This window comes from Corvus hawaiiensis, chromosome 13 (genome assembly GCF_020740725.1).
Source record: "Corvus hawaiiensis isolate bCorHaw1 chromosome 13, bCorHaw1.pri.cur, whole genome shotgun sequence".
NCBI classification, from domain to species: domain Eukaryota; kingdom Metazoa; phylum Chordata; class Aves; order Passeriformes; family Corvidae; genus Corvus; species Corvus hawaiiensis.
In genome coordinates this window covers 1,368,235-1,385,794 of record NC_063225.1, presented here as the reverse complement: position 1 = coordinate 1,385,794, position 17,560 = coordinate 1,368,235, and the positions used below count along the sequence as shown (strand labels likewise).

Genomic DNA, 17,560 nt, shown 5'->3' with positions numbered 1-17,560 from the left:
GAGTTTATCAGTGCAGGTGGAACTGTGCTGGTGTACACCAGAGGATTTAGCTCCTTATTTTTAAGAAAAGCAAACGGTTTCAGAGGCTGGTTCTGTACCTTAGGACAGAGATATAGGAAAGACCACAGATTCTCTTTGATTCAGGGGTTATGTTTTTCTATGACTTCAGTGCAAATTTCAGCCATGCTCTGACTCACCTTTGGGATATTATTCAATATAGCTATTAAACATTAAGTTGCATGAACAGGGTCACCTTAGAACTGGCAAAAATTTAGGACATATTTGGAAAGATATGAGGAAGGGGGGAAATCAATATTTTTTTAATTCAATTTCCCAGTAAGGCCTGTTCATTTAACTCAGAGCATACCCTATAAAATGACAAAGCTATTTACATTAGTAAGTTTAAGCAGCCTTGGCTGCAAAGTCCCTGGCTGTTAAAGAAGCGTGTTTTCATTAGTTTCAACTGGCTGTGGGTTTAAAAAAAGTAACAAATAGTGCTGAAAATCAGCAAGGTGCCAAGGCTGGCAACAGGGAGTCCCCTGAGCCTGCAGCCATTCTAATCAGGGTACTGCTGAAAAGCACTGTTCCGAGAGCTGTTCTCTGGCAATGGAGAGTGAAACGTCTTTTCATTCACTTCTTCCCACTCCAGTGGGGTAGTCAGGACTAACCGAGGAGAAAAGGCTCGTTATGGCAGCTGTTCAAAGCATAAGGATTTTATATTTTTATGTGGAGGTGGCTTAGGTGTTACCAACCCCTGGCAGTTTGTTACAGGAGCTCCAGAGGGTTACTTTGCTCCACTTACTCTTAGGTAGCTCAGTTCATTTCTGCACATCTCAGCTAGGGAAAGCAGACCCAGCAGCTTTACTCTCTGGGACTCATTCATGAGAGTGCTGCATTGTGATGTTGCAAACTCTGCAAGGAATTGGAGGAAACTTTTTTCACAGAATCTTTTAAAAGACCCACATAAACCTTTGAAGATGAAAGTCCATTTTCCTTGTACGACAGAGAAAGGGGAAAAGATTGCACAAGCAGGGCTTGAAGAACGGAGTGTGATTATAGTTGCCCATATTTAACCAAAGTACATTAACCAGCCTATGTCATAAAAATGACAGCCAAGAAATAACATGGAACTAAGAGTTTCAGAGATCTTATAAATCAGGAGAGTTTGGCAGAATTAGCCTATTATATTTCAAAACTTCTGGGGTTTTTAAACATCCACTGCACATGTTTCTCCATTCTTATCTCTGAAGCTGTTTTTTTTCATTTACTGCTTTGCTGACCTATGCCTGTGGTCTCTTCACTTCTGAAGCAATGTAAAGATAATGCCGTTAAAAGTCACTCCTAAATCTAGCCATTGGCACAAATAATTTATATCCCCGTACTCCAGATGATTTCTATTCTTTTGTGGTGAGGAAAAAAAAAAACAAAGGGGGAATGAGGCAAGAGCAGACACTGTAAGATTTCAGCTTGTTCCCTGTGAAGTTGTCATAGTGAAAAATAAACATAACTAAAAGAAATCAGAAAATAGTCCTTCTCTTCATTTGCTGGTTCACTCCCCAGTGAGGAGGAGGAGAGCCTGAGACAGACATACTTTGTGAATTCAGGAGGCTAATGCAGACTGTAGCCGCTGTGCAATGCAGGGTTATTCTCTGGTAGCTGTGGGAATTCAGAACGATAACACCCAGAGTCCCGTACAGAGACAAAGCATTCTGAGAAACGGGATGAAGTGCATCCAAAACACAGATGGCTGGTTGGGATACAGCCCCTTTAAATAGTGAGTTCCCTCTAAAAGAATTGGGAGAGAGGACCTGCTGGAGGTTAAGTCAGTTTTGGATGAGAAATGTTTGGAGTCAAACCTAAGTACATCATGGAAAAACAAGCTCTGTGTCATCATACACAACATCATAAATTTACTTGGCCAATTCAGGCCATTATCATTGAGATCAGTAAAAACTTTCTTTCATGAAACTCTGAATATAGCAAAAGAATTCTTATCTGTGCAACAGGAAGCAGAATGGAATCCTAAATCTTGTTCATATGCAACCTTAGGATCTGCAGCTATTTCAGAGGCAGAGCCCCATACAGCAAATGCTCCTCCACAAGGCAGTATTTTCTCCACCTTTGTGAAGAAAAAAAGGGCAAGTATTTCCTTTAAACATTTTGTTTTCTGTAGTTTATCCGAGCAGATTTCTAGATAACTTTTTCTTACCACACCATCTTGGCCATACATTTCAATTTTTGTAAATTTCTTTGGAAAGACAATGAAGGGGAAGGCTGCCTCCAAAAGCATATAGTTTCATTAGTTGTAAAATAAAGGTCTTTTATGGGTAAGTGTAAAATAAGAAGGCAATTAAATGATACTGGAAGAAGCCCTTAGAGGAATATCCAGAGTAAGACATCCGAGTGTACACTTCTAGAATATTGAAATATGCTACATTCCTTTTGTAGTGTTGGACCGAGTTTTATTCTGGATTAAAGCAGATTGCTGTACAATTGTCAAGCATCTCTAGAATTTTACAAACCAGACCCATCAGATTGTAAAGGAGATTCATCAGGCTCCATGTGAGCAGTTTACAAAGCAGTATGGTTGTTATGACCATCTCAATTAAGAAACTCAGTGCTGCCCTGAATGAATCGTGGCATATCATCACATTGATAGATTTGTGTTCAGAGCATCGATGGCCTCACTTAACCAAAAGTTACTGGATACAAATCTCTCTTCAGCTGCTGTCTCAGGATGCATCCTTTGTGTGAGTTCCAAGAAGAAGATGCATCAGCCAGCCAGGAGCATGAACATGGGACCAGAACACACAACAGCAGCTGACTTCCTCATTTTTACCCCACTCTTTCCATTGGTCAGAAATCTTGCAACCTCCAACGTGCTGCTTGGATTTATAGGCTGTCTCTCACTAGATAAGAGGCAGAGTTCTGGTATCTGGAGTTTTATTTCTTTGATAGAACCTTTCCACAAGCAATTTCTTTGTATATTAAAGTCAGACGAATGTCCACTGAAGCAACATTATGCTACCACCACTGGGCTGCACTTAATGAGGGTTCACACAGTGGGAATGAGTCTGAGAGGCTCACTGGGGAGCCCATTTGCCATAAGAAAATGCAATTTTATCACAGGCATATTTTGCATTGGTTGTTAAGCAAGCCAGAAGGGTAAAGCTGCTGCGTGTGCTTTCTCTGTAAGCATGAGAGTATTTAGTATTTGGGGAGAAAATACTGAAAAGGGGCAAGTGGCAAACCATCTTCTGGCTTTAGGCTTGAAGAAAGGCAGACAGTTGACTGATGGGGAAGTGCTGCTCCTGAAACAAACCTTGAGAGATCTGTGGGCAGGGAGGGACCAGTGCTGCCAGAAGCTGAGGAAATGCAGATGAGCACAGGCAGGCCTGAATAGCACCATGCCAAGGGGACCTCAGCAGGCCCAGAGGAAGAGAACAGATTGCTGCAAAAGAAACTATTTGAATAGACTTGGGTGGGGAAAAGGGAAAAAAAATACTAAAAAAGAAAAGCGGGCCAGCTCTCCCTGGCAGCAAACCCAGCTTCTCTAAGGTGAGACCCACTGGGTTAAATTGCTGCTCAGTTATTTGCCAAGGGAGGCTTCAGCTATATGGAAGTGTAGGGCTTAACAGCATGAGACTAGCAGCTCAGATTAGCACTGGTTAAAAGGAAATAAGAATAAACAAAAGGGCTCCTCTTCCAGACCTTTCCTGTTGAATATGTAATGTGTGATGTCTCTATGCAGAGGACTGCAAACATTCTCTCTTTTGGCTTAAAGCATCCTGGGAAACTTCATCAAATTAATAATGACTGTTAGTAAAGGTTAAATAATTATTTTAGAGTATCATTCAGCTTGATGATAGAGTTTATTGAAGTGTTCCTGCCAGCAGTTTGTTCCCTGTGAGCAATACCTATATTCAGAGCACAAACACTGCATTATCACTCTCTAGGCTTTCTGGTGCAAACCCACAGGAATCTCGAGATTATTTGGGTTTATGAAATAATAGCAATGAATGACACATACACAGTCATTCCTTTTTAAGGCTCCTGTCTCCCGTTAAAAGCACAGAAATGTCTCATTTGATCAAAGGCTCTCTGCTTTCTGCTCATTCCTTGTGTGTACTTAGATGTGAATGTCCCTGGCTTATGCTATGGCAATGGCAGGAGCACGAGCAGGAACGACAGACAGACCGCGTTGCAGGGAAACCTGAGCCCTGCAAAAGCAGGAGCATGGGAATCCCAGTTCTCTAGACAAGTCTGTGATAGGGCTTGTTAGACCTCCCTCTCTCCAGCCCATCCCTGCCTGGCAAAGTCCTCTCTGGGCATTGCCTGTCTGCAGCAGAATGTGCCAGAACTGCTCAAATCCCTCTTCAAGAAAGGGATTAACACTTTTCCTCATTGTATAAAAAGTTGAATGGGAAACGTAGGATTGGGCAAAATCCAGTTTTTTCTTACAGAACTGATGAGAGCTGGGCAAGAAGTGGATTTTGTCACATTTCTTCAGGCAGAAAGAGCACTGAACCCAGTAGAGCCCTCGAGCAGGACTAAGAAATGCAGGATTAATTCTCTAGGAAAGAAGGACACACCAAGTCTTGCAAAGCAGCGAGAGGAAAGTAAGCAGTATTCTCCCTCAGGTGGCTGCTGGTCTATCTGAGAACGTTCCACAGGGTGTTCAGTCTTGGAATACCATGTCAGTTCCAGGAGAGATAAGATGGGTCTAAACTCACCTTTGGAAGCTTTCTAGGTCAGCCTCAAGAAGCTGCCTATGCTTAGAATGGCTCCAGAAGGAGAAGTAACAGGCCAGTGCCTCTGCTTCTTCAGCAGGTACCACAGATACTCTAAAAACCCATGCTGGAGATCAAGGAAGGGCTGCATTGCCCAAGCTCCCTTCAGCAGTGCCAGGTGTGTGGCTGGACCGGGTTTCTGTTCCTCGGAGCCGTGGCGCTGTCGCTGCGTTCCCGGCAGCCGGAGCCGAGGGCAGCAGCTCTGCTGGCAGCTGCAGCAGCGCGATGGCGACGGCGTGTGGGCTGTGCTGCCTTCCTCTCTCTGGGAATCAGCCTGGGCCACATTCGGGCCTTGTGGAGCCTCTCTGCAGAGACCGACGTTGCTGCTGCCTTCCGGGGTTTGGTTTCTGCTTGCCCCGCTGGCTGCTCTGGGCGCCCGCACATCGGCCCCGTGCGCCTCCGGAACCGCGAGCACGGCGCCTTCTGTCTGTCTGTGCTCTTTGCTGAGGTTTGTCCTGCCAGGCTTTTCTTCAGGTAATGCAAAGGCAGTGATTTTTGGTTTTTTCCTATGCAAATTCAGTCCTGACTCCTTGGAGCTGCAATGTTATATAATGAGGGTACATGTGCATACATACATCCATATATATATATATATATATATATATATATATATATATATATACCCCCACACAACACATTGCTGTTACTCACATGCCTCAGAATAATGAAACAGACCTTCTAAGAACTGTCCTGACCATTTCAGTACTTTCCCAGCATCTTTTCCATTTCTGCTTTCCTGAAATAAAGAGTTGTACTCAGAGTGACTTCAGCACCACGGGTGGTTACAGCCACTGCTGTTACAGTGTTATTAGAGACTGATGACAGCAAAAGCATCCCTGTTATCAGTGTTTTCCTCCTGGCATGATGTGTTTTGCAGTATGCATACACACAGCGAACAAGGTAAAAGTACAAAACCAGATTATCTCCATTAGTGTTTATCCTCTGCAGGAGCTGTGACTGTCAGCTGTTATTGGTGCTGCTTGGGTCAGTCACCTCACTGTGAAGATATTGATGCCATGCTTAGCAGTTTAGTTTAAACCCATAACAAGGAAACTATCATTTGTAGTCAGGTTTCTCCTGCTTTTTTTTTTCCCCCACCATAAATTCAGGACTTTTTCTTTCATTGGTGTAAGACACTAAGACACTGTAAGTTTTGGCAGATATTATTTGTGCAGATTTTGAACCGAGGAGGAACAGAATTGACCTGCAGTTCTACCTTCCCAGGTGTTCTGTCCTTCCAAAGGAAATAACCTTTTGCTTGTACTGTAAGGCTCAGCTTCATTAGCCTAGACTAAGGTTTCCACAGTGGTCATTCTTTATGGCAGGATTGCAGAGGACAAGTATGGAGAATACAGCAGGTGGTCTGGTTCATGTGGAATAGATAGATATTTTAGCCTGTGTCTTGTTTTTCCACAGGGGTGGAAGTCATCACATATTCATTCCTACTACTTTGTGCAGCTTGATCAGATGCTTGACCTGACACTGTAGACAAGCAGTGTGGAGCAGATCACCCAAAGGATATATTAAAGTCCAAATCAGACTTCATTTTCAAGGAAAACAGGGTTATAGATCACATCTGAGGCATAAGGCAACACATTCCTACCAATAAATCCCCAATCAGATGCTCAAAAACTTGTGAGAGATGGAGAGTGTGATGAATCCCAGCTGCACTGACCAGCATTAATTTTTTCCTTTGGTCAGGAGTTTTCCATTCAGAATCTGGGTTGGCCATCTCCCCAGCAGCTAATCCTTCTCTAGGGACAGGGGAAAGGAAAAAAAAATGGGGAAAAAAAGTTACTCAAGGATTCTACACAGCCTAACATTCTGCAACTGTAAAAATGTCTTTTCTTTTGAATAACCAGGCAAACAGTAAAGCATTGTTTAAAGCAATAAGTACATGGAGACTCTTCTAGTTTTGTTGTCCTCTTTGGGGAACAACACTAAACAGCGAACTCTTCTTCCTTCTAAATATTCATGTCTTCTGTCTTTTCGGTTTCATCTTTGCTGTTGTTGACAAATACTTTCCTAGTGCTTTCAGACAGAAAACAAGGCCCTGGTTTCCCCCTGCGTGGAGGATATTGACACACTGAGGTTCAGTTTTCCTGTAGAGCTGTGCAGAGCTCCAGTGCTCATATGTGAGCAGCTATTTCAGTATAGCCCAGGCTTAATCTCCTCTCTGTTGAAGAAGGGGAAAAACCCCTAAACTGCAAGGAAAAGGAACTTACTGGTCTCTGCTTGCCAGCAAGAAGCCAATGACATTTAAAAATAAATTTTCTCTTTTAAACTTGTAACACCACTAGTTCATTTACAGCTATACCCCTGAACTAAACTCGCTGTAGGTGGATTCTGCAGTATCAGTCCTGGTGGTTATAATCAAACAGCACGCGGGGTTTGTTTCAGCAAGGCCACGATGGGATTGTCTGTTAGAAGTCTGTAAGGAAATGGTGGAAAAAAACAACAAAAAAACCTTCAAATGAGTTAAAAGAAACCAGAGCAGGCATAATTCAGAAACTGATATTATCAGCAGCTCTTGCTCAGAAAGGAAGGATGGTCTTAGGTCTTTTATGAACTTGCACAAGCAGCATTCCCATCTGGTTTTGTGCTGGGCTCGTAAAGCTGCAGCACAATCAACAGCTAATTGGGGCTGGGTGAGACAAAACTGCTTCAAGCAGCCACAAAACCCTCACTGCCACAGTGGAGCTTGGATCTGCACCTGAAACCTGCTGTAACAGTTCAACACCTGGCTCAGAAATGCTGGTGCTGTCTCCACCCTGCAATGGGACACAGCACTGGGGCAGAGGGAGCAAGGGATGCTTGCTCTGGAAGGCATAAGGAGGGCCACTGGCAGTGGGAGCCATGAATTAATGCAGAGCATTTGCTTTACCCCAAAAGACTTCACAAGTTGCAGCAACTCTTCGGGATCTGTTTAAGTCCTTTTTTACCTCCTGCACATTCTCAGGATAGGAGCTAAAATCTTGGACTGCAGTCAGTGATAAATTAGATGCCTTTACAAATCCAGGCCTTTGCATTCACGGAGGGAGTGAAAGCTGTGATAAATACACAGAGACAAGCAGCACCCACATACCTTGTAAGTAATGATTCTGTGACACAGACAATATAACTAAGCATGACTCAAGGGGAGGGTTCAGGAAACCATTTCTTTACTAATAGACTTACACACCTGCAGAGCCACTTCCAGCAATAGTTTTGGGTTGGGGTTTTTAGTGGGATTTTCTGTTTGGTTAGGGAGTTTTGTTTGTTTTGTTGAGGGTTTTTTGAGGGGGAGGATTGGGATTTGCGGTTTTTGTTGGGTTTTTTTTGTAGTTTAATCTGTTAAGGAACATCATTCCATCACAGGATAAGCCTCACTGGAAGCTCCCTTATGCTCCTACCAGGCTCTCATGCTGGAGCAGGTTTGACATCTTTTGTTTGCTTAGTGACACATCCCAGTCCTACCCTTCCAGCTGTAAGACAGCCACAGCTGTGCCTCTCTGTGCACTGTCAAACAGCTGCTCCAAACGGGCTATAACCTGTAAGCCCTCCCCTTCCAGAGTTGTGAGCACTGATCAGCATCTTCAAAATACTTTTTTAATTTAGCTGACTCCCCCAAAACACATGCACAGAGAATAAAAATTAGACAATAAACGGTCTATGCAAAAGGCCAAAGAAACCTTGTTTCATTAATAGTGCTAAACATGTTGTGATCAGTCTGCAGCGTCTGCTCCTGACTTAGCAAAGTGTGCTGCTGTCAGACATTTCTTGCCATTATTGTCCTCTTCACCTTCCCCTCGTTTGAATTTGTTCTCTGGTATAAACAGAGTTGGGAAGCCTGGCTGGAATTAAGTGTGGAAATTAACATCTCCTCTGGGGTTTTTATTTAGGGACCAACGGTATGTTTTTCCAGTTGTACCTGATATCTGGCATTGGTTTATTCCCCTTCCACCCATCACCTTCTTAGTTCAAAACCAAGTGGTCAAGCAACCAAGTACCAAATTAGGAAACCAGCAGCACACTCTGTCCATAAAACAGTATCTCCCTCATTTGCCAGATACACAGATGCCATTAACTGAAATCAAGCTTCAAGAGCCTGTCTTCCCCTCCACCCCCCTTCCCTTGGCCTCTCCCCACTCCCACACACCCTGTCAGGTGTTACCCACCCCACCCAGCCCTCTCACTGTGTCAGGGCACTCAATGCAAGCAGAGCAGACCCAGTGCTGTTGTCAGGGCTTCTGCCTGTGTTTAAAAGCCAAGCCAAAAGCCCCACGAGCAGAGCGAAGGACAGTTGTGCTGCTCACACCGCAGAGAGCCTCGTCCCACGGAGGGGAGCATCCGAGCAGCGTGGCTGGGACAGCTCTGCAGGGGTGGAGCTGCTGACCCCCTCCTCAGAGCTCAGCTCACACAGCCATGACCACTTGGTCAGCAGCAGCTGGACACCTGCTGCAGCTGCGTCCTGGTGTGGGTTCTCTGGAGTTTGTTCACCCTGGCCTGGTGTAGCAGAATTACTTCCCCCTTCCCATTTTCTGTCGGCCATTTCAGTTTCAGGGCATCTTCAGACCAGCTACCCTTGGGGTCCCGATTGCTTGCTTTCTCATGGAATTTTGTACATCCCCAGAGCATAGACGTGGTTATTTTTCATGCCATTCTTAATATATTGGAGCCAAAAATAGAATTATTCTATGTAAAAGGCAAGGACATTTTATCTCTGGAGAAAGAGCAGTGTAGTGCAACAGCAAGCAGTTTGAAGGCACAAAAATAAACCCTCAAAATTTTCTTCCTGAGAGGATGAGAAATGGGTGGGGGAAAAAATAGAAATTGGTGAAGCAGTACCCAATAGCCTGTTCATAGCTGCACTTTAACTATTTAAAGCACACAGATTGCACCGAGGCCTTGTTTAATACTTAGGGCTGATGTTGCCGGGCCTTGCTTTACTAACAGCATATTATTTTGTTCCTACTGGGAACAACCAGCTCCTGCATGCTAAAGAGACTTCTTTGGAAGGGATAGAAAGCTTTTGAGCTGCAGAAGCCCAGGGAAATCTGACCCTCCCGTTAACCAGGAGTGGTGCCTGTGGTAACTGCCAAGCACCAAGCCCACAAAAGCACAGATGCCTCCACAGCCTTCCTCTCACCCTGCCAGAGGAGGGGATAAAAGAATACGTGAAAACCATATACATCCTGATCAAGAATTCAAATCATTTGGGAAACTGGACTGAAAGCCCCCAAGACCTGTGCAAGTGTCACAATGTTCAAACAGCTTTTCAAAGTTTTTGTTCAGAACAAATCTGCCTCTTTGGAACCACTGCAAGCAAGTTCTACAGATCATTGACAAAGAGAAGCTGCTGCGACGATTGCATCTGGATGAAGCAGGACAGCTGCAAGAGCTTGAAAGGTTTTACATGGCTTTTAAACAATGCTTTGGCAAGAGAAGCCTTTCTTTCCTGGGTAATTGTTACTTTAGTGTGGAAGAACGTGGTGGTTGAATCCTTTCAAAGAAGCCTGCGAGCCTTCATTCCTTAACAAGATAATTGTTTATCATTCATTATATGCCTGATGCTCCCCAAGAGCCTCTGTCCCTTCTAAGCAATAAACAACCCCTTAGCACATATCAAAGAACTCGTTACTCTCCTGTTGTGAAAATTACATGGCTGGACATTAAAACAAGCATAATTTTCCTATAGAGATAATAATTATTTGACTAATTGGGTATTTTTGCCACATAGTCCCCATGATAGCTTCTTTTTTCCATGCTGTGTCTTCTTGAAAGGACAATGTAAGAAATGTGGTAATTGTGGAGAAGGCAACGGACCTTCAACACAAAGTGTTTCAGACACTGAAGTTAAATTCTTCAGTAGTTCCTGCCCAGGATTTTCTATAGAGCCTATACTGAGGGAAAAAAAAAAACCTCACAGACAATCTGAAGGCAAAAAACTCCCAGCCAATTAAAGATGTCCCCAAGTGCCACCAAGGCGTGGGCTGCTGGGGTTTGTGAGCTACCCATGCTAAAGTAAGATCCAGCTGTAGTGTTTTGGGCATGCCTCCAGGCCTCTTTGGTCAAAAGAAGTCTTGTAGAGTAAAACTAGCATTTAAAAAACCCCCACACTAATGTAGTCATAAACACCTGTCTCAAAATACAGGAACAGGATCAATAGGTCATTGCAAGGGGTAGTAACCAATCTTCCCTTGCCAAAACTCTGCTGTCAGTGGGGAAGCTTTTCCTCTGGCAGTGTCAGGCAGAGCTGAACGAGCTTTTTCTGGGACAGGGATGGTCACTCTTTTCAACGAATTTTGCCATGAGCTTAACGAACTGACATCAAAAGACTTTGAACCTGTTTATAAAATACAGTGGTCAGTTTAACAGAACCTCTTTTAGTTGTATAGTAAAGCTTAGAAACCCAAACACCACAGCATTTTACTCTCACTCCTGGCAGACAGACTTTACCTCCCGAGCAGTTTCAGGTAATAGCAAAGCCTTGCTCACACCCTGGGCGTGCCTCAGGGTGCTGTGCAGGCTCTGCATCACTTGCACTCCCTGCCAGCTGCCAGGAGCTAACCAGATGTGTTTGGTACAGCCCTTTGGTTTGTGGGACGCAGTGCACAGAGGGGATCCTCCCTGAGCCCCTTTGGCAGGGAGTGCTTTCCTCTGCCACCGGCTGGATGCGAGTTTGCAGGATATGGCCAAGCTTAATGTCTCATTTGTAATGTCAAACAGCAGCCATACAGAATCCCAGCGTGCTGTCAGCTGTGCCATATATTCCAGGGAGTGCCTGGGAGGGTTTCCACCCTGTGAGCCAGGCTCAGCCCCGGGACAGTGCTGTCATCCACACACCTCTTGCCAGCCACTGCTTTCAGACACAGGAGAAGAACACAGCCGTGCAGTTCAGTTCCCAGCCAGCTACCAGGGGCAGAGCTCAGCCAGACCCTCCTTGGCAGCTCCATCAGAGCTGATGAAAACTGCAGCTGAGCTCCTGTCCCCTGGACAGGCTCCTGGAGGCATCACCCAGAGGACAGCAGTTTATCTGCTCACGCTGCACTGCTCCTCTTCTCTTTACAGAAGGGGCCCCCCAGCCTTCCACCACCTCCTCCAGGTATTGAAAGGCAACTCCAGTATAGTGCTAGAAAAGTGAATGCCAGATACAAATCAGCAGCAGAAATAAGACTATCCTTTGGAATCTCCAGTCCCCAGGTTCCCAGACAGTGCCTTTTCTTGTGGCACAGTTGCTGCTCATCTAAAGCACTGAAAGGAAAAATGGTCTTTTTTCCATTCAGTCATATTTCCTCTGTACAGGGCTGTCGCTGCCATTTCCAGCAGGTCCAGCTTTTGCTTTCAGACGTTTGGGTACTGGTACATTCTCCCAGGATGATATAATTATCAGTCTGTAATCTCCTGTTCCAGTGCGGATATGAGCAACCCTTTTATGCTCACAGTAACAATTTAGAAGTGTTAAAGTTTGAGCACTGGGCCCCTGGTGCTTACACATGTTTAAGTTGGCCCTCCCTGAAAGCTGATGTATTCCATCTGGTCTATTGGATTTCTTGGCTTAAAGTTACTGGAAACACTGAATGTTTCTTCTGCAGTGATCCTGTAGCTGTCCAAGAGTAATACACACACTCAGAGCTCGTGCCCGGGCTGCTCAGGATTAAAACACTACAGGACAAGTGGTTTTAGTGGACTTTTTTTCCTGTCTGCTTTTAGAGCTATTTTGAAATCCTAAGTCCTGCGGTTCACGTTTCTGATCAATCTTATAACGTGTAAGTGAGACTTGATGGAGAAATAAAACACACACGTTTGCAGCTCATTTCCTCTAATATTTTGCCTGAATTATGCAAATTAAGCAACTAGATTTTTTTTTTTGGTATTTATGTCAAGAAAAGGAGCCACTACAGGCAACTCTTTAGGTTATAAAGAAGCAAGCTGCAACACAGTAAATTATCAACACGAGAAGCAATGCTGGATTCACCATTCAGATATCCACTACAAGGGCTTTACAACCCAGCTGCCTCATTGCCATTCCCAGACTCCCCCGGCTCAAGGGCAGGTATATCACTAAGTTAAAATACACAGGTGCATTCAAACTGGGTCACACAAGTCATTAAAACAGCACATTCCTACAACAATTTTCACAACCCATCTATCTCACACTGTAGCAGACTCTGAGAGCATGCCTGGCCCTTGGCTTGGTCCATCTCCCACAAGCCCGAGCAACTGCTAGCAGCTGGAGGGATGCCCACGTTTCCAGCAGCACTGCTGACTCTTAAAGCCTGTCTTTTGCTGCAGAAGCTGTGCTGCATTTTAAAAGTGAAGATTCAGGAGTATTAAAAATATTTCAGCCTCTTCATCATCTTTACTTTCTTATGCATTTCCATCTTGTTCAGTTAAGATTCAGCCCTTTGCTCACTTCCAGTACAGCTGGAGCACAGATGCAGGGAACCATTTCTGGTGCCCATCACCTCCCATTCCTGCCAAGCTGCTTCAGACCTGCAGCCTCTTCCTGACTTTAGCTCAGACCTTTAATTTAAAACAGCTCAACTCACCTCTTCAGGATGCTCTCAAGACTACTCAGTACCCTACTCCATGCACTCCCTGGCTGGAAAACACAGCCACCCCGACTGCTGGGAGCTGGGGCCACGCTCAGCGTGGTGGGAAACGAGGCAGAGGCTCCACGTGTGTCTCACTTGAGAGCAGGTGAAGCCAATGAGGTAACTGATTACCCAGGACAAGCTGCAGCAGGCACTGGGGTAGCAGTTCCCAGTGTCAGGTGAAATTCCTTTCTCCAAGCCAGCCTGCTGATACAATTAAAAATGCACTGGACAACCTCCACAGAAACCTTTCAGGTCAACTCCTCCTCTCTCCTCTTTTGTGGTGAAGCCACACTCCCTCCAGAGTTCACTTCAACTCAACTTTCAGCCATTAGCCAGGGGAGAAAATATCCTGGCTGCAAAATGGTATTACGGCTTTGAGTAAGTGGCTGACTGGGAGGGAAATGGATTCATGTGCTCAGGAGGCTGGTTTCCATATCCTCATAATTGCTTCCAGCAAATGTTGATCATTCTTCCTCCTCGGCATGGTGGGAGCATCTTCTGGTTGACTGGATTTGCCGTGTGTTTTGTACAGAGTGGCTGAATGGGGATTTACATAAAAATAGTATTGCTGAGCATTTAGTTCTGACCATTTTGTATTTGGTACAGCCATCTGCAATCAAAATACTTGGAGAATATTACAGATGTTCTTGCATTTTAGTCTCAAAAACTCCTAAAATGTAAAACTCTTACTAGAGTTGCCAAACTTTTTCTGCACTTCTGTTATTAAGCAACTCTGTTATTAAGCAATCGTGTTATTAAGTTTAGTGGATGTGAGACCTCTTTGCCACGTTCAGCACTGCCTGCCAGGAGCTGGGCGGTCACTGGTGGGGAGTGGTGGCCTGCCCTGGCCGTGGGACTCCCTGGGCACAGGGAGGCTCTGCCCACAGCTGGGCACTCGCCATCCCCCCGTGGGAGACGGGGCTGAAGAGCTGCAGCTCCTGAGGGATGGAGGATTGCTGTGGGATCAATACCGTCACGAGGGCCTTTTTAAACAGCTTTTATCATACACAGCTCTCGAGGTGACAGAGAGAGGCTGAGAGCAGATCTGAGGCAGAACTGGCCCTTTCTTTAGTAAAAACTAAGATGTCAGATTTTCTATAATGGAAGCTAATCACTACCCAACAAAGCAGTGTGCTTGGAGGGTCGTTTTTCATTTTTAGCCTTGGTGTAATGTTCCTGAAAGCTAATAGCATCTATGATGTTGTTGCTGATTTGTTTTGCTGTGTGGAGGAAAGCAGAAAATAGAATTGCTGTATGTAGGAGGTGAAGATGTATTTTGTGTAGTGAGCAATGTGCTGCAGTAAGAAAAGGCTGCCACGGTAAACATGCTGTCCCCACGAAAGCCTGCATGTAATCATGTGGCTAACCACCTGTGATCTTTGAAAGGCAGGGCGTCACCTGGGTGTCTGAGCACAATGTGGTTTTGGAGGCAGGAATCCAATCTATCCAAACAGCCTGTCGGGCTCTCCAGCACACGCACAGCCTGAATTCGAGCAGAGCCCCTTGTGAACAGCCCCGCGCCGCTGTCTGGATGCACGAGTGGGCTGCTGGCTGCCTTCTTCCCATCCCACACGCGCTGTCTGCCCCCGGCAGCAGCGGCTCGGGCAGTGGAGCCACGGCCGAGGCTCTGCAGAGTGCCCAGCCCAGTGTCCAGGCAGGCAGCTTGCTGGGGCAGGTGGAACGCTGCCCTTCACCTCCTCCCGAGCTCGTCAGCAGCTTCCTGACACGGTGGAGGGCCCGTGGCAGCAGCTTCTGTATCTAACACACACCACAGTGCACAACAACCTGTGTCCCACCAGGCTCTGCCCCTGCCCGCTGGAACCTCTGTGCCTGGTACAGCCGGCTGGGATAAGGCACATGGCAGCCACGGTGGAGAAAGTAATTCCCAGCTCCTACAGCCCGTGCAGTGCAGAGAGCAGCACACTGGAGTCAGGGGAGCAGAGCGTGCACAGAGGATGTGGATGTGCCTGGTTTCTGAGGGCTGGCATGCCTGGGGAATGCACATGCCATGGGAGCATGGGAGGGAGAGACAGGAGCACAGAGTGGGGAGGGAGCCACAGCAGCAAAACAACAATACATCTTTATTTTAGTTTTAGAAAGATGAGCAGGAGCTCAGACTCATGCTGTTAAATAGCAGATCCCACACTTGGGACTCGCCATGGAAAAACATCCCAGCCTTAACATTCAGTTAAACTTGGCCTGATGCTTTCCAGCTGTGCTGCCCCTTTCACAGCCTGCACCTTTCCCTGGGAGCTGTGGTACCGTTGCCTGAGCTGCCAAACCCAGGGATGTCCCGGGAAAGAGACCCACGTTTGAAGGTCCCACTGCTCAGTTTTGTGGATAAAACACAGGACTTTGGGTACACGAACATATATCATACTTTTTTTTTCTGTGCAGGACATCCCTCCCTTCTTAAAAGTTCATCAGAAGCTTTTATGTGCTAATTCAGCATCCAGCTGTGTCTCAGAGATCACATAGGTGGGAGGGCAGCTGGATGTGTCTGTGTTTAAGGTGCTGGTGGCTCTGCTGGTCCCAGCTCCCCCCTGGGCTGTGTGATGGGGACGGATGTTTCGCTCACCCCAACTGCTGGCTTTGTGTCGAGCCACAGAATTGCAGCAGCTCTGCAGAGCTCTCCCTGCAGCAGAGCTGGGCAGGGCACAAGCCAGCTGGGCTCTCACCTGGGCAAAGGGACACGAGGCTGAAGTGTCGTGAACTTCAGTAAAATTAATATTCTAAAAATCTACTGCAATTATTTCCAGGTTTTGATCACACCAGATACTGAACAACTGCATCCACTTGATTAATAGCAAACACTTACTACAGAAACAGACACTAACAATCTACCATTTCAGTGTGTCAAATGCACATAATTACTCATCACGGATACTATTTATATACCCACGTACTGCTAAGTGAAAGAATGCTTTCATCCTGGTTTTATCATTTCTAGATTAAATCACAGTTTTTCTATTTCCTCCAGACAGCAGCTCAGCCCCACAATTTTCTCTCCAAATGACAGGCAATTCTTTTAAGCACATTGAATTATTTTTTCCAGGTGGTGGTTCAGTTGAAATTAAATGTTACTCTTTAACATTGCTCAGCAGCACACAAAGATGACAACTTCAATGTTCCAGCCAACTTGAAAGTCAGAATTTAACCAGAGGACTTTGGATTCAGAGTGTTACTTACTCCAAGTGAGCACTGGCAGCCAGCACCCCTTTGTCCTGGCGTGAGGGTGTAGGGAGCACAGGGACGAGTGACAACACTCGTGTGCTGAAGGCTGGAGAGGGCCTCAGAGCCCACCCCACCAACTTAAAGACTCACTGAGGCTCCACAATCAAATAAGCACTGGAAGATTTGATTTTTATTGTCATTTTTAATCTCTTAGTGGTTTGATTTCCCAGCAGCTGGTGAAGGACATGGATAACTCCATCCCCCTTGGAGCAGCCAAGGCTGTGGTGTGGTGGTGAGCAGTGAGGTCCCAGCTGGCAGGGAGACATGGGCACCTCCTTTGCAGGAGCAGAGACTGAGAGCAGATGACAGGGAAAGGCAAGGAAGGTGTCTTGGAACAAAGACCAAGAACAAGGAACCTTGGAACAAGGCCACTCTGCCATCACTCAGAGCTCACTGGCTGCCCTCCCCAGATACACACACTCATCACCACCTGGCTGCAATGATAAAGTGCCCTCTGATCCAACAGAGGCTTTGCTGCCCCTGTATTAACTTGGATAATTATTTCATATCCATATTTCCTTTACTTTGTCCACAGAGGGTCAGTTAGAAGCAAACATTAATGTGAAGAACAGAGGAAGGTCAGATTAATCTCTACCAAGAATTACAGAAGCTCATGGGATAAAGCCCAGCAGGAGTGTGCTCAGGTGCTCTGCTGAGTCAAAGGTGCAGATATGAATAAAAAATCAAAAATCCCTAATATTTGTTTGATAACTGTAGAGCAAATAGCTCAGATGTTTTTGTCTGGCAGGAACCGCGTGCACTGAAGCACCAACATTTTATAAAAATCATATTCTGTAATTTTACAAACTGGTAACAAAAGAGGAAGGCATTGATACTACAGATCAAGGCAAAATAAACCCATGCTCGTGAAGCTGCTTAGCCTAGCCGTGGAACAACAGTGCCTCCCAATGACCAGAGTGTAACTCTGAAGGTTCATGCATTGCTTGCCACTATCTC

The 17,560-nt window shown here is 45.6% G+C and overlaps 1 protein-coding gene across 1 annotated transcript in view; it reads left to right on the top strand.

Annotated features, from left to right (window-relative positions):
* Nucleotides 1-17,560, top strand: part of TNFAIP8L3 (TNF alpha induced protein 8 like 3) — a 45,640-nt gene that overhangs the window by 24,676 nt on the left and 3,404 nt on the right. The gene's annotated exons all lie outside the window — the stretch shown is intronic.